Source organism: Lissotriton helveticus, chromosome 11, assembly GCF_964261635.1.
Source record: "Lissotriton helveticus chromosome 11, aLisHel1.1, whole genome shotgun sequence".
NCBI lineage: Eukaryota > Metazoa > Chordata > Amphibia > Caudata > Salamandridae > Lissotriton > Lissotriton helveticus.
Window position 1 is genome coordinate 445551969 of NC_136072.1, and position 24173 is coordinate 445576141.

Genomic DNA, 24173 nt, shown 5'->3' on the forward strand with positions numbered 1-24173 from the left:
AGGGCTGAAGCCCACTCCCTTCTGCGGCACTTCTCGGTAGGAAAACAGCAAACAGGGCAGGAGGACATCCCATTTCCTCCGTAGGCTCTCAGGCAGACTTCTTATCATGCCCTTCAGGGTCTTATTGAACCTCTCTACCAGTCCATTCGACTGGGGGTGATAAGGAGTGGTGAACCGGTAAGTCACTCCACACTCCTTCCACATCGCCCGCATTTAAGCTGACATAAAGTTGGTCCCCCTGTCGGACACAACTTCCTTGGGGAATCCCACTCGGGTAAAGATCCCCATCAGGGCCCTAGCCACCACAGGTGCAGTGACAGTCCTCAGAGGAATGGCCTCTGGATACCGTGTGGCATGATCCACCAGAACCAGGATAAACCTGTGACCAGCTGTTGTTGGTGGATCCAATGGCCCTACAATGTCGATGCCCACCTTTTCAAAGGGGGTGCTAACGACTGGAAGTGGTTCCAGGGGAGCTTTCAGCTTCACCCCTGTTTTCCCACTGGCCTGGCAGGATACACATGTCCGACAGTAAGTGTTGGACGCCACTTTCATCTGAGGCCAGTAAAAGTGGAGGACAAGCCGAGCAAAGGTCTTGTCCTGGCCTAAGTGTCCTGCCAAGGGTATTGCATGAGCCAATTCCAGCAGAAAGGCTCGGTATTGCTGCGGGACTACCAAGGCCCTTGATGAGCCAGGTAAGGGTACCTTGGGTTCACTGTAGAGGAGTCCATCCTCCCAGTAAATATGGTGGTGTCCCGTAGCATCACCTGCTGCCTGGGCTTCAGCCTGACGCCTCAGTCCCTCAAGGGTAGGGCACTCCCTCTGCCCCCTACAGAATTCCTCTCTGGTAGGTCCTCCCTCCACATGCCACTCAGCAGGGATGGGTAAATCCTCCAGAAAGTCTACTCCCCCCTCCACGGACTCCTGGTCCACCACCGCCGGTGGCCGATCTGTCACATGGGGCGTGGAAGCCGAAGCAGGCTCTTCCTGTCTCCGGGTCTGTCCCTTTTTGGTAGCGGGTTGGGCCATTGTTCCAGGCTCCAACCCAGGCGAACTCCCTCTTCGGGTAGTCGCAGACCGTGTGCTCACACAGGCCCAGTCAGGTGTACCCAGCATCGCAGAGTGCGTCCGGTATTCCACCTCTCTCCAAGTGTTGTGCTCCATGTCATTCCCCAGCAGACAATCAACTGGCACGGCAGGGCTTACGGCAACTCGAAGTGAACCTGCAACCCCTTCCCACTCAAAGGGAACCTCAGCCACTGGATAGTGGCCCATTCTGCCATCAGCCATCGCGGCGGGGTGGAGTACATTGGGAATCACCTGCTCTGGAGACACCAGCCGACTTCTCACCATAGTCATACTGGCTCCTGTATCTCTCAGAGCCTCCCCTCTCTGGCCATTGATGGTGACCCATTGCCCATACTTAACAGTATTTGGGGGCACCTGGATCTTTGGAACCATCTCCCGTTCTCCCAGGGACACTAAGGTGACACCCGCCCACTCACCCCCCTTATCTAAGGGCAACTCCTCCCCGAGCGCTACACTAGCTACTCCCGGTGGTTTTCCTCCGGTGGGAGGGGGTGGTCTCTTTGGGCATCTGACATCTCCCTTATAATGTCCAACACCACCACACTCAAAACAGTGGAGAATCCTTGGCTGCTGGCTTTGGCCAGGATTAGGGTTCCTGGGCGGATTTGCCTTAGGGGTGAAACCTGTTCCCTTCCCTTGGAAACTGTTTTGGGGACCTTTAGAGAACTCCCTCTTTTTATCTCCCCCCTCCTTCTTCTGAGGGGCACCCTGTCTGGCCTTTTGGGAATCCCCTCCAGTCCCCTTTGAGGACACCCGGGTACTTGCCCAGATGTCCGCCTCCTCTGCAAGCTTCCGGGGATTGGTCAGCTTGCTGTCCACTATGTGTTGGCGCAGCTCGGGAAAGCATTTCTCAAGGAGGTGCTCTTTCAAAAATAGATCATACAACCCCTCATAGTCCTTCACCTCGCTGCCCTTGACCCAGCCCTCTAATGCCTTTCGTGCATAATCAAGGAAGTCCACCCAGTTCTGAGTGCTTAACTTGTGGCTCCCCCTGAACTTCTGGCGATACCTTTCTGGGGTAAGCCCAAACTTCTTTACCAATGCTAGCTTCATGATGGGGTAGTTGGTTTGCTCCTCTGGTTCCAGGGCCAGCAAGGTGTCCCGACCAGTAGGAGGCATGTACCTATACAAACCACCCCCCCAGTGCTTCTCCTGCACCCCATGGGCTCTTAAGGAGACCTCATAGGCAGCCAACCACTTGGCTATGTCATCTCCCTGACTAAAGCTAGCAATAAGGTCTTTTGGCAAATAGGGTCTGGACTCCCTGGCTGTTTCTTTGGATTCGCTGCCACCATTTATTACAGGAGAAGGCCCCCGTTGCAGGGCCTGGAGTTCCAACTCTTTCAACCTGAACTCATGAACCATCCTCTTCTCTTCCTTCTCCTGCTCCAGCTTAGCCAACTCCCATTTTAATTGCCTCTTTTCCCTCCTGTCAGCGAGCTCTGCTTCAATTAAGCCTCCCCCGGAAACACTACTGCCTTTCCTGGAGTAGGACCCTGGTCCTGGGAGTAGGTTTACCCCCTCCGAGTGGAATAATCCATTTATCTCCACAACCGGGTCCCGGTCTGCCCCTTCATCCTCCTCCTTCCCTTCTTTGTGTGCCTCCACCCAAGCCCTTAGACTGGTCTGGAGTTCCCCCTTCTTGGCACCATGCTTAAAAAATACCCCCATTTTCTGGCAGAAATCTTTCAGCTGAGCCACAGAATAGGTATCTAGGTTTTCTAGTGCAAATTCCATTTTACAATAGGCAATACCAAGTTATACACACAAGGAAATTAGAGTTGCAAGGGCAACCTAAAGCCACCTCCACCCCACCACCAGGAACAAATTTGGAAAGACAAAAGGACAAATTAGGAGGGCCGCTAGGAGAAAACTCCTGGTGTAGGCTAGTGTATTACGTTCAATTACTACTGAGTAGCTGCAACCACAGTCAGGATCCCACCGAAAGACACCAACTTGTTGGAACCTGGGATGTCAGGTCACCTAGGGTAGCCTGGCCTAGGGTAAGTCACAAATACTAGAGGCACATGTGTGAAGGTTGCAAACCACCCAGCAGTAAATTAACGCATTAACACCCAAAAATGACACTACACCAATGTTGGAAAAATATGAGCTTGTTTATAAAAATAGTTTTTGCTCTTTTGTCTTTTAAAATTTCAGTTTAACACATTACAGTTTGTCATGAAAATAGAGACACTTTAACAGTTGCCAAATCTCTACATTAATCAGTTTTCCAATTCACTACGCTTTTACATTCAGTCATAGGATTTGTAACTTCCTCAAAATTGTCAGATTAGTCACTCTATTTGGCTTTAAAAGATCACATCACAGTACAGTAGCTCCCACAAGAAGCAGCTTCTATACTTCACTTAAATGGCCCTATATAGGCTCCTCACCAGTTCTGGCCACAGTAAGGGAAAGAGATTGGTTTAAGATAGTTTGTTCACTGAGGGAAAACCTCCTGTGGGGAAAGTGGATTCTTCAAAGTTCCCTAAAAGAGGCTTGGTATCATTCCCCAGTCTTAGCTCATCCCCTGTTTTGCCACACGGCAGTCTGATTCCCTTGTAGTTGACTCACTGGCCTCCAACTTCCCCCCCCTTCGCATAACCTCCTTACTTGGTCTCAATGCGTGGGGCCCCTGAGGCCAGTATCTCTGTCCCACAGTGAGGGAGGTAACCAACCTTCTCTGGCGCTCGTTGCTGTCCCTCGTCCCTCCTCCCCTGCTCGGCACCGCTCCTCCTTGTTAGAGCGTTAGCAGAGGAAAAGGGGGGTTTCACGAGAGAGGAAGCGCCGGTGCTCGCTTCCCGCCTACTTTCTCACCGATCTCTCCTCAGCTTGATCACGTTGTCTCTCTGGCAGCAGTGGTGTTTCCGCGCATGCGCGGGTGACTAGCGGCACCAGACCGGAGTCTGCCTCGGCCACGCTACCGCTGACAGTGGCTTCCCCACGGGCCTGCTTACTCCAAGACCCCTCCTGGAAAGGGAAGTGGATCCGCCTGGGGCATGCGCGATAGCGCCCGACTTCCTTCAGCCAGCCCTCTCTCTATAGATCAGTGGCACCACCACAACAACGCGGCCGGTCCGGGGTCCTGCACACGGCGAAATCAGCGCTGCCTCTTAGAAACCGGCACTGCTCACTGGATATCCGGCCCCCTCTCCTTCCTCTGACTCGAGAGGGGAATTGGCGATCTGCCGACTGCGTGTCTGGTAAGGACCCACAGGGTCACAAGGCACTAGCCTGCTTTACCACTCAAGGAGATGGGGGATACAACTAGTTCTCCTCACATGTAGGCTCCTATTCTCTACCCCTTTTCAGGGACTTTTTAACCCCCGTGCTGGGTAGAGGCTGGTGATAAAGGGGCACTCTTTCAAAGTCTCTCCAACTGGGCAGAGGACTGCGCTCCGCAGCGCTGCAGTCTCCTTCTCCTTTTCACCCCCCTGTATTTCTAGACTAGGGGTTGGTCAGGCGCCCAGGGTCTCCAGCCATCCAAAGCAGCAGGATCAGGACAAATAACCCAAGGGAGGAAGGGTGGTGAATCAATAAGACAACCCTCTGACTATCCTACCCCCACCTCCTGCTACAGCCTGTCCTCCAGCTGACTCTCTTTCTGGTAAGACCAAATGGCTGACCAGCATTCCGCCTTTTATAGGCTGACCCTCAAAGGTCCAGAAGGGACCAGAAGGTTCTGGAATGCCCTACTCTATCCTATGGGACAGATTCTAGGTTTGTCAGTTGGGACAGTTGGTAGCCACCATTTTGTGACTCCAACTATTTTCCTGTCAGGAAAGGCCTCTAGGCCTGAGGTGAAAAACTATGAGGGTGAAAGAACACCTATCCCCTTTACCAACACCTTGAAAAAGCTAGTGGACACAAAAATTAATAAAAGTATGAGGGGCAAAAAGGGGACAAAATAAATAATAAATTGGAGGGACTACGCAAAAAGCCAGACAGGTCTAACATCAATAATTTGCGATTTCTTAAATTGCAAGAGGCTGACAGGTTGATGCATCGCAGAAGCCCTTTGTGCAGGCGCAAGCGGCCGATTTTTGTGATTCGCACTGTGTGCGCTCGCAAAAATGGTTGATGCATGTGCCTGTTTGTGTTTTTTGAAATTGCATATTTTGTAAACATATGCACTCTGCTTTTTCCTCCGATTGCGGCGACTTTCTTTTTTCTTTGGAGTATGTGAAGTAACATATAAAGTATTTTCAGGCCAGTCAAGCAATGGTGTGCCATACTTCATCAGAGGACCCAATTGATAAGAAGGATCTAACAAGTGCCCCACCAAACTGCAAAGGACTTCTTTTTTCCATTCCAACTCTGCAACCATAATAACAGTTCAAAAGGTTTCCGGTATTCCTTGTTTTGCCGAAGACTTCGGTATTTAAACTACATTTGCTTGATTCCATCTAGATTGACTTCTGCTTTAAATTGTGATTTTGTTTGAGGCCATATTGTGTATTTTGTTTTTAATTGCAAGTGCTTTAGACAGACGTGTGCGTTTTGAGATTGCATTTGGACTCTGCTTTTTTCCTTGATTTCAGTGACCTTTTTGGAGCATGTGAAGTGACACTCAATATATTCACAGGCTAGTCACATATTAGTACATCACACTTCCACAGATGGTCCAAACATGATGAGAAGTATGTGACAGGTGTGCCACCTCACTGAAGAACTTCAGGCTTCCTAGGGAGCAGCCAGTCGCCACACCAAAGGCAAGATAGAGTAGTTAAAGTAGCCTGCGAAGATCATAAACAATCATTCGCATTTGCCCACTGTTGGACTTGGCCTTTTTCCCCCCAAAATTTTTCGCTTTTGACCCCCTTATCTAGATTGTCTCCCCCATGGGATTAAACCTGTATAGGCCATGAGTGGTGTGAGACACCTTGTGAAAATGTAATTACCTGACATAATGTGAGCACTTGTAAAATCCCCCATTTTAAAACTGCACCCCCATTTTAAAACTGCACCTGACTGAAATGTATTGCTTTTAAAATGGATGCCATGGCCATGGGTTTTGCCACTGGACTGACATAGGTCAGCGGTCTAGATAATATTACCCAGCTACCCCTAGCTTTTGGAGGGAAAGCCTGGCACCCAGGGTGCTCACCCCCTCCCCTAGAACCAGTTTAGGCTAGATGTGCCAACATTCTAGAAGGTCCTGGCACTGCCTGGGAGGAGGGTATAAATAGGGTGAAGTGTCACCAGAGAGTCAGTCAGCGCAGGGACAAGAAAGAGAGGGGACCTGCTGTGAGGTGCTACCGCCACATGGGCCTGTGAGCTGGGCCCTGCACCCCTAGAACCCCCCACCTCTGCTGTCCCCATGGGCCTCTGACAAGGGAGGGCCCCTGACTAGGTCCCTGTCACAGTTGGGATCTGGAACCATGCCAGCGCCGCGCTGAGAGAGCACTGGGAAGGGAAGGAGCTAATTGGATTCCCCCCAGGAGGTGAGGAGTTGCCCCTGAGGAACTGTAGTGGGACTGTCTACCCCCTCTGGAGGAGCTGTGGCCCCCCTTGGAAGTGCTGGGCCGGGTGGAGCCGCCTGGGGAGGATTGAGCCCCTGTGAGGTGTATCTGCTGGACGCTGTGCTGTGGAAGCGCTGTTTTGGGGAGGTTGGTGCCCCCAAGGAAGCTGTGGCCCCCTTTGCCAGCTGTGTGAGGAGCAGTGCGCTAGGAAGCTGTGGCCCCCTTTGCCAGCTGTGTGAGGAGCAGTGCGCTAGGAAGCTGTGGCCCCCTTTGCCAGCTGTGTGAGGAGCAGTGCGCTGTAAATAGCGCCATCTGCTGAGGAGAATTGCGCTGTGCAGGCGCTGAGGAAACTGTGAGGAGGAATAGCGCTGAGGAGCCTACCCTCGTTTCCGCGCGCTGTCCGCTATATAATTAATTAATTACAAGGAAGCCTACCCCTTATCGCCGCTGGGAATCACCGCCGCGGCCCGGCGTGTGTGGGACCCCCCCCACTGCTGTGGGCCTCGTTGCGGCGGCCCCCGGTGCCAGGAGAGGGCCGCCGAAGTGGAGTGAGGGCCGCGCTAGGCCCTGAAGCCGCCGTCTACCTCGTCACGTGACGGGGGCCTGACCGCGTCATCGGCCCGCCCCCGCCACGCACTGATTGGCCTGCGCGGCCGTGACCCCTGAAGGCCGCGCAGGGATTGGCTATTGGCCGGGAAGGCCAGGAGAAGGGGAATCGAAGCCCCGGGTCCCCGTGAGGTAGGAGGGGGACCCGGGTGAAGCTCCGTTGCGGGGCCCCCGTGTCAAGGAGGGAGCCCCGAGAGAAGCGACCGGAGCGGGAGGCCACCCCGCCGGTCTGTGCCCCACGCGAGGGGCCGGTGGAGAAGGCGGGGCCGGGGCACGCTGTCGGTGCCGGCCCGCCAGCGAGAGAAGAGCGTCGCAAAGCCCTGGGTCCCCGTGAGGGAAGGGGACCCAGGTGAAGTGTTGGTGCGGGCCCCCGTGGTCAAGGGGGGAGCCCCGAATTGGAGCGACCGGAGCGGGAGGCCACCCCGCCGGTCTGCGGTCCTAAGTGAGGGGCCGGGTCACATTGTCGGTGCCAGCCCCGCCCCCTCCAACGAAGCCGGCTGCAGGAGCCTTGTAACGTGGGAGGAAAGCCAGGCAGGCTTCCCCAACGGGTGCCCAGACACCGTGTTGAAGCCCCAGGCCCCCCCCTGTGAGATTAGGAGGCCCGGGTGAGGCGAGTGTGGCTGTCCAGAGGCCGTTTTGGAACCCCTGGGCCCCGGGTGAGGCGAGTGTGGCCGTCCAGAGGCCGTTTTGGAACCCCTGGGCCCCGGGTGATGCCGCGGAAAGGGGGGCCTCGAGGCACATTGTCGGTGCCTGGTCCCCCCCTGCAGAGGAGACCGCAAAGGACGCCCCGCAGAACCTATTGAGCCCGGTGAGTGGGGCCTACATTTAACTGTGTGGGGGATAAAGAGGGCAACGGGGTACATTGCCGGTGCCCGCCCCGGGGACTGTGTTACTTTATCAGGCGCCCCGTCTGGCAGAGGGCACCTGCAACTTGGGCACGAGAAGTATTGAACTGCCCTACATCGCCTGTACCTCACTGTCCTTCTAGACAACTCAGGAGCAAGCCGGTTGTCCTTATCGCATATTTTGGGGTAGAGAGTTTTATTCTCCCTTAGTGCAAATATAGGTCCCTGCTGTACGGGTTGCCCTGAGGTCCCCAGTTATTAAGGTACCCTGAGGAAGGAAATGTCTAAGGGAGTCCCGGAGTAAGGAGGGTTGACTGCTGTGTACACCCTGATGTTGATACCCCTTAGTGATGGTAAAGGGAGCCTAGTTGAGTCCTGACAGGTGTTCCTGATCTAGGAGGAGGGCCCCTATCTGATATTAATGCTGGGTGAGGTATGTTCTGCATAATGTTGGTCAATGGGTTGGCCTGATGAGTTATTCCAGGCCCCTGTTTATGCCCTGGTTAATGAGCCTGCCGTACTGATTTCTTACAGGTGCTCCTGACTAGTATGTGCTGTAATGCTCTGTTGTTGTTTTTCCCTAACAGGGGTGGGTTGGTGCTAATGTGCATGATGTATTTCTATGCTAACGTAGAATTTTGCAATTACAACCCCCTAAGGATGAGAGCCTGAGTTGGCCCCGCCAGATTGGCCCCAGGTCTACTGTTATTTAATCACAATTTTTCTCTTTCAGCATGGACTACTTCCTATGTAAATAATTCCCCCCTTTATTCACTTGGCTCTGGCGCCATTTGGCGTCCTGTGTGACACTACTGTTTTGCATTCTTTTGCCTTGCAGGTTGGAAACCCTACTAAACGACGTATCTTTTTCCAACTCAAACTGGTGTCCTGCCTCTTTTGTGGTGTGCCTGGTGTGTTGACTGAGGGTACTGCGTGAGTGCTTCACATGTCCTCGAAGTTTGGCCTGTCCGCTTGATGCCATGCTACCCCCTTTGAGACTTGGGCAACCCCCATTTCCAACACCCACCCATATAACGGCAGCAGACAGGGCCAAAAAGTACTGCGACGTGATACATGCAGATGGCCGAGTGATGTTTTGAATGAAATGTGGAGTGGGACCATGTTTGGAAACGTAGAGTGGATATGCATGTGCCATCCCAAAAAGCCTCTGAAGCACTGTGATGCAGACTTCCACCCTTACCCTGAAACATGCTCCTCAGATGGCCGTGAAATCTCTTTTTACAAATAATACAGCTGCAAGTGCATCAAACTATGAAATAATTGGCAAGTGGGTCATATGTACAGCACTGAACATTCAGCTAAGCAAAAATGACCACACTGTGTTGCACAGATTCCTCCAGGAGGGAATCGGAAATGGTAGAGCAATCTCAGTAAGTCATCAGCTGCAAGAACGTTATCTCCACAAAAGATATTTAGCAGCTAAGGATGACTTAAAAAAGCAATTGCAAAATCAGCCATGTGTAAGTCGGTCACCCCACGCAGGTAGAAGTGTAAATCCAAAGTAAATGTATTTAGTTTTCCTACGGACAAGCCCATCCATCACAACGCTCTTTGTAACTCCACCTCCTGGATCAGAACTGGCCACTCTCATGACTTTACATTCTAACACCAAGGAAACACCTTCAGTGTTCCAGAACTGAACACAATATAATTGCATTGGGTAGGATACCGTACACCTTCCTCTCATTGCAATTAAAGAGGCCAACCCCAAAAATACAATCAGATATATACATAAGCTCCAGTATATCAGAAGTTCGAGAACTAATAATAATAACACATAATATCACCTTTACAGAATATTAATTCAATAGAAGATTACAAATAGCCTATTAAGGTTGAATTATACAGTGTTTCTGATACAATGGTCTTCTCACCACCCGCGTAAATGACGTTTTCTTTTCATGAAAACTCTTGTCTATTCCTTTAGCAGGACTCGCACTACGGCCTCCTTTTATCAGACTCTTCCGCACAGCAACTAACCCTAAATTCCATATGTGATGCGCACTAGTCTTCACTGCATTTCACCTATATAGGTTGACTGAACTTGTCATTTAAACCATTTTCCTAGAATTCTTTATTCTTACCCAATCTCCTACTCACATCTTTCTTTATTTCACCACTCTTCTCCTGTCAAAATTCTTCTTTCTTTTCTCAACAATTTGTTTCTCTCTCTTTCCAACCTCTCATAGTTTCAGCCACCATATTCTTACCCATTCCTTTCAATGTATTTAACCACATGGGGCCCACCTGATGATTGGAAACCCTCTTCTTAAAAAGTAGAAAGGAACTCACACCTGTGGAGGAATGGTGAGTCACCCTGTACATGTTCAACCTAGTTTTGGCTCAACTGTCCAGTTTAACTTATTAGCTAGAGAATGTTGAATACTCTCCTTCAGGACTTTGTTGAAGAGCTCAATTGCACTATTGGATTCGGGTGATATAGTGATGTTTTCTTGTGCTTTATGCCTCTTTTTGACAAATGCGTTTCCATGGGAATTTCACACCATTATCAGTAAGTAGAGAGTCAGGAAATATTTCTTTCCCAAATAACTCCTCAATAAACTCTATAACTGCACTTTTTCCATAGAACTCACAATCTTAATTTCTGGCCAGCAGGAATACAGTTCTATGCAGGGGTTATGAATTTGTCACAGTGAGTGGTACCATTACATCTATGGCTACTTTAGATCATAGTCCTGTAGGTTTCTCTCTGATCACCATGGGTTGCGTCCTGCATTTGAGAATTGAATCACTCTGTCTGCACTCCAAACACTCTTTATCCACTCTCTCTACAAGAAGATACATCCTTGGCCACCAGTAATGTCCCCTTAATCTCTCTTTTCTCTTACAAATACCAGGTTGACCCTCATGAGCATTCTCTATGAATCTTGTTCTGACCTTCTTGAGCGGCATAAGCCTATCCTCTCTCATGATGAACCCATCCACTATCGATAGTTCATCTTTCACATTCCAGAAAACCTAAAACCCATCACTGTTCTTGTCCATGGGAAACTACCCTCCCAGGACCTTGGTCTTTGAAGCTTCTCCACTCCTCTTCCTGTACAATGCTTCTGGTCACCTAACAAACTTTTACATCATCTTCTCCAAACACATCCTCACCTTCAAGATGTCCCTCACCTTATTTCCTCAACAAATAATCTCGGACAATAGTCTGCCACGTGTCATTACCCCAGCAAGATAAGCTACTTCAAAATAACATTTCTGCAGTATTACTACCCACCTTCTTATTCAATTAGAGATTACATCAATTCCTTTTATCCCAAATACCTCTACCAAAGGTTTATGATTGGTCTTTACTGTGAAATGTCCACCCCAGATACATTTGCATTACTTCCTTACAGTCCAGAAGACCACCAGCGCTTCTTTTTCAATAAATAAGTAGTTAATGTCAGCTCCTTGCAACACTCTTGAAATAAATATGATGATGTTGACTTTTCCCATCTACCACTTGCTCTAACAATGCTCCAAGTCCTGAAGCACTGGCATGTGTTCTCATTATTTTCTTTGCACCAGGTTCAAAGCTGTCTAGCTTAGCTGCTTGCCTAATATTACCCTTTACACACTGAAACTCCACCTCACATTCTCCTGATGATACAAACTCAGCTCCCTTCTTTAATAACCTCATGTCCTCACACCTATCAGACAAATATTGGGCAAATGTACTATGGTACTCCACTGTACTGAAAAAACATGAGAAATGTGTCCATGTTAATAGGACTAGGCATACCAGTTATAGCTCTCAAGAAATGTTCTTTAGGCCTAATACCACTGCCAGTAACTAAATGACCTAGGTATTTAATCCCCTCAACTAAACTTGCATTTCATGCTTAAGCCTCCACCCACTGGCATTAACTCTAGTTAAAGTCAACTTTAATCTTGCATCATGTTCTTCCTGTGTTTTACTACACACCAAAACATCATCCAGATATATTTTCACCCCAGTGACACCTGCCAACACTCGCTCCATGCTCCTTTGGAAGACAGCAGCCACCGAGATCAACCCAAAAGGCATGCATGGATACTTGATGTACAAAAAGGTATTATAAAAGCTGTAATATCTTGTGAGGAAGGATGTAGGTTGATCTGATGATATGCAGATGTAAGGTCCAGAGAGAAGAAAAGCGTAGCCCCGTCTAAACTGTACAGTATTTAATTATTATTTGGCAAGAAATAATGATCTACTATTACAGCTTTGTTCAGCTCCCTCAAGTCCACACAGAGTCTCACATCTCCATTGGACTTACGCAACATAACAACCGGAGACAACCACTCTGTGCCCGCAACTTCTTGAATTATAACTTCACTCAATAGTCTTTCCTATTCTTTCTTCATAGCATCTCTCATCACCAAAGAATCACCCCTTATCTTGCAAGTTTTTGCAGCAACACATCACTTTAGTTTTATTTGATGATGTTTTAGACATTCTAATTCCTTCCTGAAGACTACAGGAAACAATTGCTCTATGCTCTGTTTCAAACACACTGCACTGTTCACCAAGGAAACTGCTGTCTTTTTGTCTCTCAACCTAACTGAAGACACCTTATTAGGATCTAGGGAGACCTCCAATTCCTTCTGATGCACCCAACTAATTAAAGAGTTGCCCTTTAAAGACAAATACACCTTGCCCGGAATCATTCTGTCTTTCAGCTACATCGTACCTACAAAATATCCCAATAGTTTTATGGATTTCCCCTTATAACCTTTAGGTTTTATATCCGGCCAAGACAATTGGACTCTTGTTTTAATATGACGGTCATAAAATGCTCTGGGTATTAAAGTTATTTTTGCCCCAGAATCAAAAAGCATATTGACAGAACTGCCATTAACATGCACCATCTCATAAGGGCCCTCATCAGAACCTTCCCGTACCTGTAACACGCACTCATCGCGCTCACAATCAGATTCATAAACTACGCCCCTCACTTTCCTCATCCCTTTGGTACTGATACAATATGATGCAAAACTACCCTTACTGCCACAAATTTTGCGAGTAGTTTTCCACCCACGACAGTCATTATTGTTGGCCAGATGATCCACTATCCCACATCTAAAGCATTTGCCTAGAAAACCATTCAAAGAACTGCAATCGTCTCCTCCTTTTTAAATATTTGTGTATTTAGTACCGCTACCTTTTGTGAAGTTCTGTTAGGCTGACATCTGGTCTTTGGGGAAACTATGTGAGAACCTAAAAATGTCTTGAGGACAGTTTGGGGAAACTGAGGGAGGTGGGTCTGTCTCACTTTGAGGAGAGACAAATGCAAGTTCCTGGTTGAGGAAATTGAATATCTTGGCCATACCATCTTGGGTGAGGGGGTCATACCAAATGAAGAATTATTGAAAGCGATCAGATCTCCACCAGTTCCTCGCAATAAAGATCAGTTACGATTCTTTAGGGGGCTGATCGAATATTACTCCAAGTTTGTAAGCAATTTTGAGAACTATGAAGGTTTAGGAATGCTATTGCAGAAGGGGTGTATGTTCAAATGGAATGATGTCCAACAAGAGGCATTTGATGTTGTGAAAAAAAGACGCGTGTGAGGAAGGTATTCTGGTACCTTTTGACACACAGCTCAGATCGATTTTGTCGGTGGATGCAACTGCATGTGGGTTGGGAGCAGTCCTTTCCAAGAAGCATGGTAGCAAGGAAAACACTGTGGCCTTTGCCTCATGCTGCTTAACGGAAAGTGAGCATAACTATTCTGTGATAGAGCACAGAGCCTTGGCTGCGGCATGGTCTGTGGAACATTTCAGAACATTCTTGTGGTGTCTAGATTTTTGTATACGCACAGATGATAAGCTTCCATCAAGGTGTTGAGCCCATGAGGAGCTGGCAAGGGATCAGCTAGGCTGACGAGGATAGCCTCCAGACTTCACGAATATCGTTTCCTGGGTGCACATATACGTGGCTGTAAAAATGCACAAGCATACTGTTTCTCACATTTGTCCCTAGAGTGGGTAGAGGCTGACGAACATACCATTTTGACCAACGAACAGGCGGGGGCTCTGGTGTCGTGTGATGTGGAAGAATGTGGGGGGATGCTTACAGTGGGAGAATGGAGGAGTTGCATGGAGCTTGATCTAATCCTTAAAAGGGCTGAACAAATGGTGGTGAGTGGGAGACGAAGAGAAAGTACAGTGGCCCCTTCTCTACGACCGTTTGTGAAGATATTAGTGATAGCAAACCCTGGTTTGCTTTGTTGAAGCGAGAGGAGGAAAACCTCCTCTCGCTTCAATATAGGAAAGGAGAATTGCTTTTGGGCAAGGGAAGCTGCATGTTAGCAGCTCCTGTTGCCCAAAAGGAATGCCTTCTCCTGCTGGAGGCACAGAACAAGCCAGCGGGACGGTGGGGGCATTGGGGCTCCACCCACGGTGCCCAACAGAGAGGCCAGGCCCTGGGGGATGGGGTCCCGGGGGACAGGAGTGGCCTGGGATGGGGGCCACACGACCCCCCTCCACTTTGAACAATATATATATATATATATATATATATATATATATATATATATATATATATATATATATATACATATATATATATATGGGCATGCCTTCGGGGAATGGGGTCCCCAAGGCGAATGTAAATTAATGAAAGTGGATGCTTTTTATTTTTCAAAAAAGTTTGGAGTTGCGACCCTAGAGTGGCCCCGAGTGTGAACACGAAGGTTACGCGGCTCGCAGCGCTGCCCCCTGGTGTGAATACGAAGGGTGCGTGGCTCTCAGCGCAGCCTCCAAGTGTGAACGCGCAGGGTGCGCGGCTCTCAGCGCGGCACTCAAGTACTTCTCAGGTCTTTAGAACACCAAGGGGCATATTCTCAAAGACACATCACCAAGTTGACGGCACTTTATCGCAGCCAAAATGGTGATACATTTAACGCACCATTCACATGCTGGTGCAAATAGCCCATATCACCAGGTTACCAGCCATAGCAGCCTCAAAAAGCATCGTCACGGATGACCCCGGCAATTATCGCTAATGAGATGCAGAGTAGGAGTTCGTGCAAAAAGCAGCAAACACACCACTTTGCAACTTTCTCAACCACCAGAAAGATCGGTGAAGAGAATATAAAACAGGCGATAAGGTGCATTAGCACCAGAAAGTTTACACCTGCTCTGACCTGGTGTTAAGTCGGACTACAACCTGCAACATGAAAGGGAGCCCAGCCCAAAGCCACACCTGAATGACAACAGATGCAATGGAGTCAACGATCATGCAGCTCGAACACCCAACAGTGCCCCGCCACCCCGCCACCAGCCCCTTGTCTGCCATCCCCTCCGAACCCCCGAGAAACTAATGTGACAGCAACCTTCCGAAATCTGGTACGTAGCAAATCAGCTGATGTTGCACAATTATAATAAAACAGATGCATTTGAGGTTGGACAAATGAGAATCACAGTCATCTATGGATTTACATATAATACATTTTATTTAAACAAAACAACAAAATAAAAGTAGTTACAGCCATGGCGTGTCATCCCTCGACAATCTGTGAATCACAACCTGCAAGACAAAAAAGCAAGATAAGACTGTGCGTCATGCGCCCATCAAAGGAGATAGAGAGAGAGAGAAAGAGTGAGAGAGAGGAAGAGAAAGAGAGAGAGAGAGAAAGAAAGAGTGAGAGAGGAAGACAGAGAGAAAGAGTGAGATAGAGAAGAAAAGAGAGAGAAAGAGTGAGAGAGAAAGGAAGAAAGATAAACAGTATGAGAGAGGAGCGAAAGACAGAGAGAAAGAAAGAGAGAAAGAGTGAGAGAGAGAGGAAGACAGAGAGAAAGAGAAAAAGTGTGAGCGAAAGGAAGAGATGGAGAGGGAGAGGGAGTGCCAACACTGCAGACAAAACCCTCACAGCTCACCTTTCCGCCACTGGTGTGTCTCCAACCACGTGCCGGGACATACTGCAGCTCTTAAGTTCACTCATCTGACACATAGTATAGAATCAGTAATGGTAGAGTACATACACCTGCACATGCCTTCATCGCTGTCCCGCCCCTGGCCACCCAGGCTGCTCCGCCCCTGGCCACCCAGGCTGCTTCACCCCATCCACTCCCACCGCCCAGAGGTGTCTGCCTACCCCAACTCACCCAAACTGCTGCACACCATCCACTCCCACCGCCCAGAGGTGACTGCACACCGCAGCGCAAACAAGCCTCTCTGCTCACCTTCCATGTTGACAACTAGACCTGTGATCAGCAGATAACTACAGGGAAGACCTGGGACATGTAGCGTTGTCATTCCTTCCTGTAAGCATAAGCGGATGGGCTGGCTTGGCGTATGCCGGTCCTGCGTGAGGCTGCGAACAATGACTCTGGAGCTATGGGAGTGGTTGTGTCCTGGGCTGTATGAGGAATGGACTGATGCGGGTGTCTCTGTTGTAGTGTTGCCGCCATGCAGGCCGCCAGTGACAATGTGTCACCCTGTAACCCAAGTCCCACAACATGGCCAACATGGAAGGTAGAGGGAATCACTGACCCTACATTCACCCATACTTCCACACATGAAAGATCGTGCACAGGACATATCTGTGTGGATTTTAATGTTTATTGCACATTCAGTGGAGTGTTGCAGCTGTAGCAATACAGGGCCATGCAAAGCCCAAATTTCAGTTTTTGGCACATGGAGGGCAGCAATTAGAGCCAAGCTTGTGCTCAGGGGTTAGGCTCCGCCAACATATGTACTTATCCAATCACTCTGCAAATACCCAAGCACTTATAAATTCACTATTCACTCTCTTTGCAGTACTCTAATGATCCAGTCTCTACCTATGTACTTATACAATGACCGAGACAAAGTTACATAACCAAAGTTTTCCCCACTGCCAGAGGTAACATGGTTGAGTGCGCTGTCCACAGCACAATGTAATGTGGTAGGGCCCAGGGGCAGCATCATGCATACATAATGAACACATGGACACAGTTAGATAGATAGTGGAACTGGGTACAGGCACATGCGCTCGACCCCTTTCTATTACCAGGGTCACATGTCCAGTGATGTCTGTGCTGGGTGCATGTGGGGTGAGTGTAAGCCAGCCCTCATGGAATGGTTGGTGCTGGCAACAAGTACAACAGTAATTAGCGATTACACACAGAGATTCAATCATAAAGGGTCAATGACTTGTGCTGCACTGAGGTAGGGGCATCAGAAGCATTCCGCGTGTACACAGCCAGCGATGATGCGTGGTCCGGGAAGGCCGCACTGGTAGCAATGTTTTTGTCTAATGAATTCTGCCTTAATAAGGCTACATGGTGATGACTTGTGGTGCACGGAGTTAGTGGCACCTGAAGCACTCAGCATGTGCCCTCTCTGCGATGATGTGTGGTCCGAGCTGACCGCACTGGGAGCAAGGGCAATTGGCTACTGGACTGTGTCATCTGCAATCGCGACTCGATCTGAATTGTGAGCCCTGCTGTTCGCAGTGTACATCGAAGTCAGTAGTCTGGACAGACATAACTCTGCGGTGCTGTGCTGCTGGGTTTGCAGGGGGCCTGTGTCAAGGAGACCGGCAGTCACAGCGGTGGCCTCTTGGCAGAGTGAGGGCCGCCGCTGTGGCAGACATAATGGCCTTCCCAGAATTAAACCACACCCAGAGCCCCGGCCTATTTTTTCACACTTCTTCGCTGGAGTGGTGTAGGTTGGACCACCCCACTCCGCTTCCGCTTCCAGAGGGGGACGACACAGCTACATTACCAAGATCTTACCCACTGCCGGAGGTAACATGGTTGCGTCCACTGTCCACAACACTACAGCAGTTTATGTACACAGAGAAAGGTCAGTGCTCTGCATAGTGAGGTCTGTCCAGCACATCACCGCTACACTTGGTATTGTGTACAATGTTATTAAAGGATGACTGGCGTCCTTCACACATACTTGCTTTCCACATCTCCCAACATTCAGCTATTGTGTGGCTAAGGGGCCATGCCGTTTTGGGAAGGTCCGCTGTCCTGTTCTGCGCTGCCTTGGTGGTAGTAGGTTGGGGTTGTCCAGGGGGAGGTCCTGGGGGTGGTGGCGGTGGGTATTGTGGCCTTCTTGGGTGTCGGAGCTGCATGATCAGTAGCTCTATGGCATGTGTTGGTCTTCAGATGTGGCTCTGGGCTGGGCTCCCTTTCATACTGTTGGTAGTCGTCCTGCATTAGACCAGTAAAAGGAAGATGTCAGATTCTTACTGCTAACACAGCTTTTTGTCTGTTTTTAGATCACATCGCAGATTTGGCTGGTCACTGAAAATATTGGGAAATTATGTTTTTGTGTTATTTTTGCACGGGAACGCCTACTCTGCATATCATAAGTGTTAGTTGTCGCTCTCATTTGTGGCGATTTTTTTTGCAGAAGCTATCACTGGAAAATTTGCAATATCGTCACTTTTCATCAGGTTGAGAATGGGATGATAATTTAAAATCACAGAAAAAAAACATGTTTAATGAACATTATAATTAGAAATTAGGATTTAAAAAACCTTTGAAATTCACTGAAAAAAACATAGGTTTCAGGCAGGATATAGTTAGAAATTAGCCTTTAAAAAACCTTTAAAATTCACTGAAAAAACATAGGTTTCAGGCACATTATGGTTAGAAATGAGCATTTAAAAAAACCTTAGAAATTCATTGAAAAAACCATAGGTTTCAGGGACGTTATAGTTAGTTGGACATTCTTCTCGTACAAAACCATAGAAATGCCCCCGTTATAGTTAGGTCAGCTAACTATAACTCGCGCACCCGCAATGCACTGCTGATGAGGTCACATATTACATCATTCATGACATGATCAGTGACATCACTGATGACATCACTGATGACATCACTAATGACATCATCCACGTGAAAATCTGGTGCACCTCCTCACACTGTAATATAACCTTTGATGCACCCACATTTTCGAAACCTTTGACACACCAATACCAGTTACTACATACGTACTCACTGATTCCTAGGTCTACACACATATCCACTCATTCACCCATACAATCACACATACATGCAGTCACTCATCAATACAACACTATCATAAGCACTCATACACTTATACATGCACTCACACACCACCACTCATCCAGAGTTACTCACACACCTAGTCAGTCATGCAAAGAATCAATCACACTTCCATTTACTGACCTATATAGTTATACACACACCTCATCACTTATTCAAACAGAAACAAACACATACTTACTCTCTTATACAATCACTGATACACATACACACTCATCCATACAGCCTCTCTCACTATCACAGACTCTCACATATAGTCATTTATATACTTCAACTCTCACATACCCTGCCTTTTACATATGTAGTTACTTGGACATGTACCATTGAGACATCCATTCATTCGCCAACAAACACATACACACACAAACCCACCCATACAGCGGTTTCCACATGCACTATTGAACCCATGCACACAGTAAATCAACCACACAAACATCTATGCACAGAGACACACCTCCCATTCACCCACACACACACACTCAGTCACCCATACAAATACTCAAGCGACCAATCGATAACCCATATAGACACACATGTAGCTACTGACCAACCCATGCAGCAGCTTATACAATAGACAGACTGATACAAACATTCACACAGTTTAGTCACTAACCCATTCATTCAGTAAGATACATGTAATCACTCACTTAAACAGTCAGTCATGCACCTACTTAATCCTCCGTCCAGACACTTATATACCCACTCATTCTTCAATACACCGTGGCATATATAATACATATTTAAACTTTAAAGAAAAACACAGTCACTGGATGATGTCATCAGTGATGTCACTTGAGATGTCATCAGTGATGTCACTGACCATGTCATGAATGATGTAATATGTGACATCATCAGCAGTGCATTGCGGGTGCGAGAGTTATAGTTAGCTGAACTAATTATAACGGGGGAATTTCTATGGTTTTGTACGAGAAGAATGTCCAACTAACTATAATGTCCCTGAAACCTATGTTTTTTTTCAGTGAATATATATATATATATACACATACACACACAAAACAAACACACACATTCACACACACACACACAGAGATTACACCAATACATTTAAAGTTGCTTTTGACACTTTCTTTTCTACTATCTAAACTTTAATTCAACTAATATTATTTTTTCTGAATTAGATAAAGATATGCCCTTGGAGGAAATATTGCGTGCCATACAATCACTTTAAAATACCAAGCCTGCTGGCCCAAACAGCATCTTTTGAATCTTATTTCTCATTTAACTTCATTTTTTTTAAATTTTGGAAATACACAACTTTATATTATCTGGACCACACACTAGTGGAACATTTTTAGACATCTTACAGCCGTATTACGAGTTTGGCAGTCCTCCTGCAGCACTGCCACCACTGTTCTGGCAGGAGGGCCGCCAAGCCCGTGGTGCAACTGCCTGCTGGACTTGGAGTTGATCCAGGGCGGGCGATGCTCCAGAAGTCTCACGGTGGAGGCTGTGTTAGGCTCACAGGAGAGCCGTAACATCAGACTGCTGCCGTGACGGCGCCTGCAGCATGTTACTGCACGGTGTGGAATGCACCATGTCATGCATGCCACACTGTGGAGGAACAGGGGTGCAATTTATGGGGGGCACAGGGTGCGCCTGCTGTATACACTTTTTTAATGACTGGTTCACCACCGTGAAATGGGAAGTGGAAATGCAACTCGGAATATGCTCAGCAGCCCCGCCAGCATATTTCTGCCCATTTTTGAAGTGCCACCACCCAGATGCGGCAGTCCAGTGGTGGTCTGACCGCCACACTCGAAATATGGCTGATGGATCCACAGGGGTGGCGGTGGTCGGACTGCCACCTCAAGTGCACTAGTCCTAGAACCGCTATACTCATAGTAAGGCCCTTAGTCATTGTTACCTTTAACCCTGATAAAAGGTCCTTGCTATTGTGAAAATTTTACACCCATTTCTATGAAATAATGGTAAAAACAAAAACGTTTGTGAAAATCTTGGCTGCCTGTTTGAAATCTTTAATTCAAACTAAAATGTATTTTAAAAAATTTCACCACGTTAACTACTACTGTGAAATTAAACACAATACAGATAATCTTCATAAATTCGAATTATTCTTATTCGTTTTTACTCATGTTTTTCCATCACATTCTGTGTGGTTGTGTGATGTACACACATGTCATTACTTCATGGCAGTTTGTTGATACAACAATGTTTCACAATTAAACACAACAGCACATATGCTTAAATTCGATATCAGAAACTTGTCATTAACAGCAGGCGCTTGTTGTTGGCCCGATGCATTTCGGGATGGTGGGTCCCTTCCTCGGGCGCCACTGTGTATGGAACAGTAAAGAAACGGTAGTTTTACAATTCATGAATACATCGTTACTTATAATGTACATGTACGTGCATTGATGGAGCCATCATAATACAGTCGAGACATTCAAGGATAAATCATGCAAACAAATCTAAGAATAAACATCTGTCTAAATTCGGAGCAAGAAATCAGATATATGTATCCACTGGGTATGCTGTATACATTAGTAGTTCTCAAGCCAGCCTAAATGCAAGTGATGAGACTGAAACGTGCCGCTGTTATTCTATGTGATGACACAATAGTAGCTTAAATTCAGACTACTAAAAAGTGAAACGCTGCAAAAACATAAAGTGGACACGGTGAAAATGACCGAAATAAAAAATGTCACCAAGCAGAAAGTTTCTAGCCAAAGAAATATGGAGGTTGGAAAGATGACGATTTGTGCTCAAAGAACTCAGGAATTATAACATGCATTCCAGTATGCAGTATGCATGAACATCACACTAACCTGCAGTTAACAGACCGTGTGGGATGAGTCAAGCTCTCAACCATCTTCCTTCTCAAACACAGCAAGTACAGTGCAAACACCCACAGTGGTTTCACACAGAACAGGTACATTACAAGCAAACTTACCTTAAGCAAAGAAGAGGTGCAGTACAGGCATCTGCACCACAAACGTTGCTCACACATCAGGTATAAAGACAGGCACCCACATACTTGGAGCGCATGCGGCAGCCCCTAACTCCTCTTACTCCCTGTTTGTGTACTTAATATTACAGGCCCCCACAGTGACCGATTACTCCACACACACAAAAGGTACTTTACAAGCATCTGTTCTGGATTATTCCTCAACACATAGACCATGTACATTAAATGCACCTTCACCAGGTTATTTTGCTTTCCTCACACACACCAGTTCCACTAAAATCATTCCCGGTGACAGTTTCCTTCATCTCACACAGTTCAGGCATCCGCATTATGAACTGCCCTCACACAAAGAGGAAATACATTGTGGACATCCACACTGCGCAGCTCCACTCAAACGCAGAACATATATATTACTAGGTGCCTACTGCAAGCTTCTCCTGGACACCTTTAAATCTATGGTGGGGGCTAAATATCAGATGCAGACACCATAAACAAAATTATCTGCTGTTTTCAATATAGTAGATGGATGTACTTAGATAGTCAAGACAAGTGGCAACGCTTCATGGATAAGCTTCTTTCTCAGTCAGTCCTTGGTCTATCTGTATTTTCGTGCATACAAATGTAAGTGTTACATATGACAACAATGGGTAATTACAGTAGTTAATCATCCAGCATACAGTTAATCTAGGCATCTTCTTCTGGGTTTTGTTCTTTGCTAGGTTTTGCAAATGAGGAGATGCTATAGGTGTTTATGGTTATGTTTGTGGGATGGTTTTGACAACATTTAATAACATGCTGTGATAGTAACAGTTTATCACTGTATATATTAAAACATTAAATGTAAATGCTCAACTATATTAATGGTGTGGGTGATAATGTATGGTATCTGTCTTTACAATATTCCGGTTGACAGAGCTCACAAGCTTCCGAGAACCACAAATTAGTATCTGATTTAGGTACTTGTACCACCGATTTTATAATTAGAGAAACAGGACTACATGTCCCAGAATAAGAAGAAATACCTAGTTAGGATGACCTACTTACATGTGACCCTATGAAACTTGAAAGCCGTACGGTTACCATTTTTTTTAGCTGGAGAATCCATGCACATGCTACCAGTGGGACTCTGCAGCAGTTGTGCTACTTTACATCTCCCCACTGTTGAGGGTTTGACTGATAAAGTGAAAGATTGAGTCTGGCTTTACTATCTATTGACCTGTTGTGGCTAGAGGACCATCAATGTCTTTCACTAGGCATTGCCTGATGTCTGCTGAACTCTTCAGTACAGTCTGAGAAATAGTTTTGTGTTTACTGGGCATCAGTCTGAAGTTATATCCATTCTAAAATGCAATCTCTTTTTTTTTCTACATCTCATGGACTGACTTCTCCTTTGCGGGTACAAGACACTCTTGGTGCTCTTTCAAACATGTCAAAATTATTTATTAATTATCACAACTTCAACCATGTAGTTCTTTGTCAACTGAAATCCCAGTACACCACTTGAGGACTTATATGTAATGTCCTCATCCTTCCTTATACTTGTTTATGAGCCGTGGCAGTAACTCAGCACCTAACCTGCAGTAAAGAACCTACCTTAAATCTACTGTCTCGTCAACATGAAGACTTTGCCCTCCAACTTGCCACATAAGCCACACTACCATTCATCACTGTTGGAATCTATCAGTCCTATGGTGCCCCCCTGTTGATCCCTGAGGTGCCTTCCAAGGGGTGCAGGGATGAACTGCACCTCAGTTCTTTACAATGAGAGCATGCATTCTGGTCGGAATGCATGCTCCCATTGTAAAGAATAGGTGTGCGACCGAGAAGTGTTCGGTCGCAACCTAATTGCTGGTTTGGGATCGCCGAAAGGAGGTCGGTCGGTCCCATTTCCATATCGATGTCGGACAGACTCAGGTCTGTTGTCATCGAAATCGGCCCCTACAACGGAGGTTATGGCCAACGCAAACTCTGTCTGTTTCCTGCTGAAAATAGTTCAACGCATATGACCTGAGGTAATGTTATCAGATCTAATCGCAGGCCAGCTGTAAGCATTAACAACTATAGCAATGTGCTATCAAATCACTAGTTAGAAAGGAATTACTAAAAAAACAGGAGACTCCCACCTAAATCAGTAAGAGTGACAAGTATGTTGTTAGGTGGAAAAGAAGTGCTTCATAATTACAATTAAAATACCAACAGCAA

General features: G+C 47.1%; 1 long non-coding RNA gene across 1 annotated transcript in view; it reads right to left on the reverse strand.

Moving 5' to 3' along the window:
• Positions 1–15448: 15448 nt before the first annotated feature.
• LOC144791297 (uncharacterized) overlaps positions 15449–24173 on the reverse strand; it is a 105899-nt gene continuing 97174 nt past the window's right edge. The window contains exons 2-3 of the long non-coding RNA XR_013602353.1: positions 15896–15960; positions 15449–15545 (exon numbers count right to left, since the gene is read on the reverse strand). This is a non-coding gene — a long non-coding RNA (uncharacterized LOC144791297). The remainder of the gene's footprint in view (positions 15546–15895; positions 15961–24173) is intronic.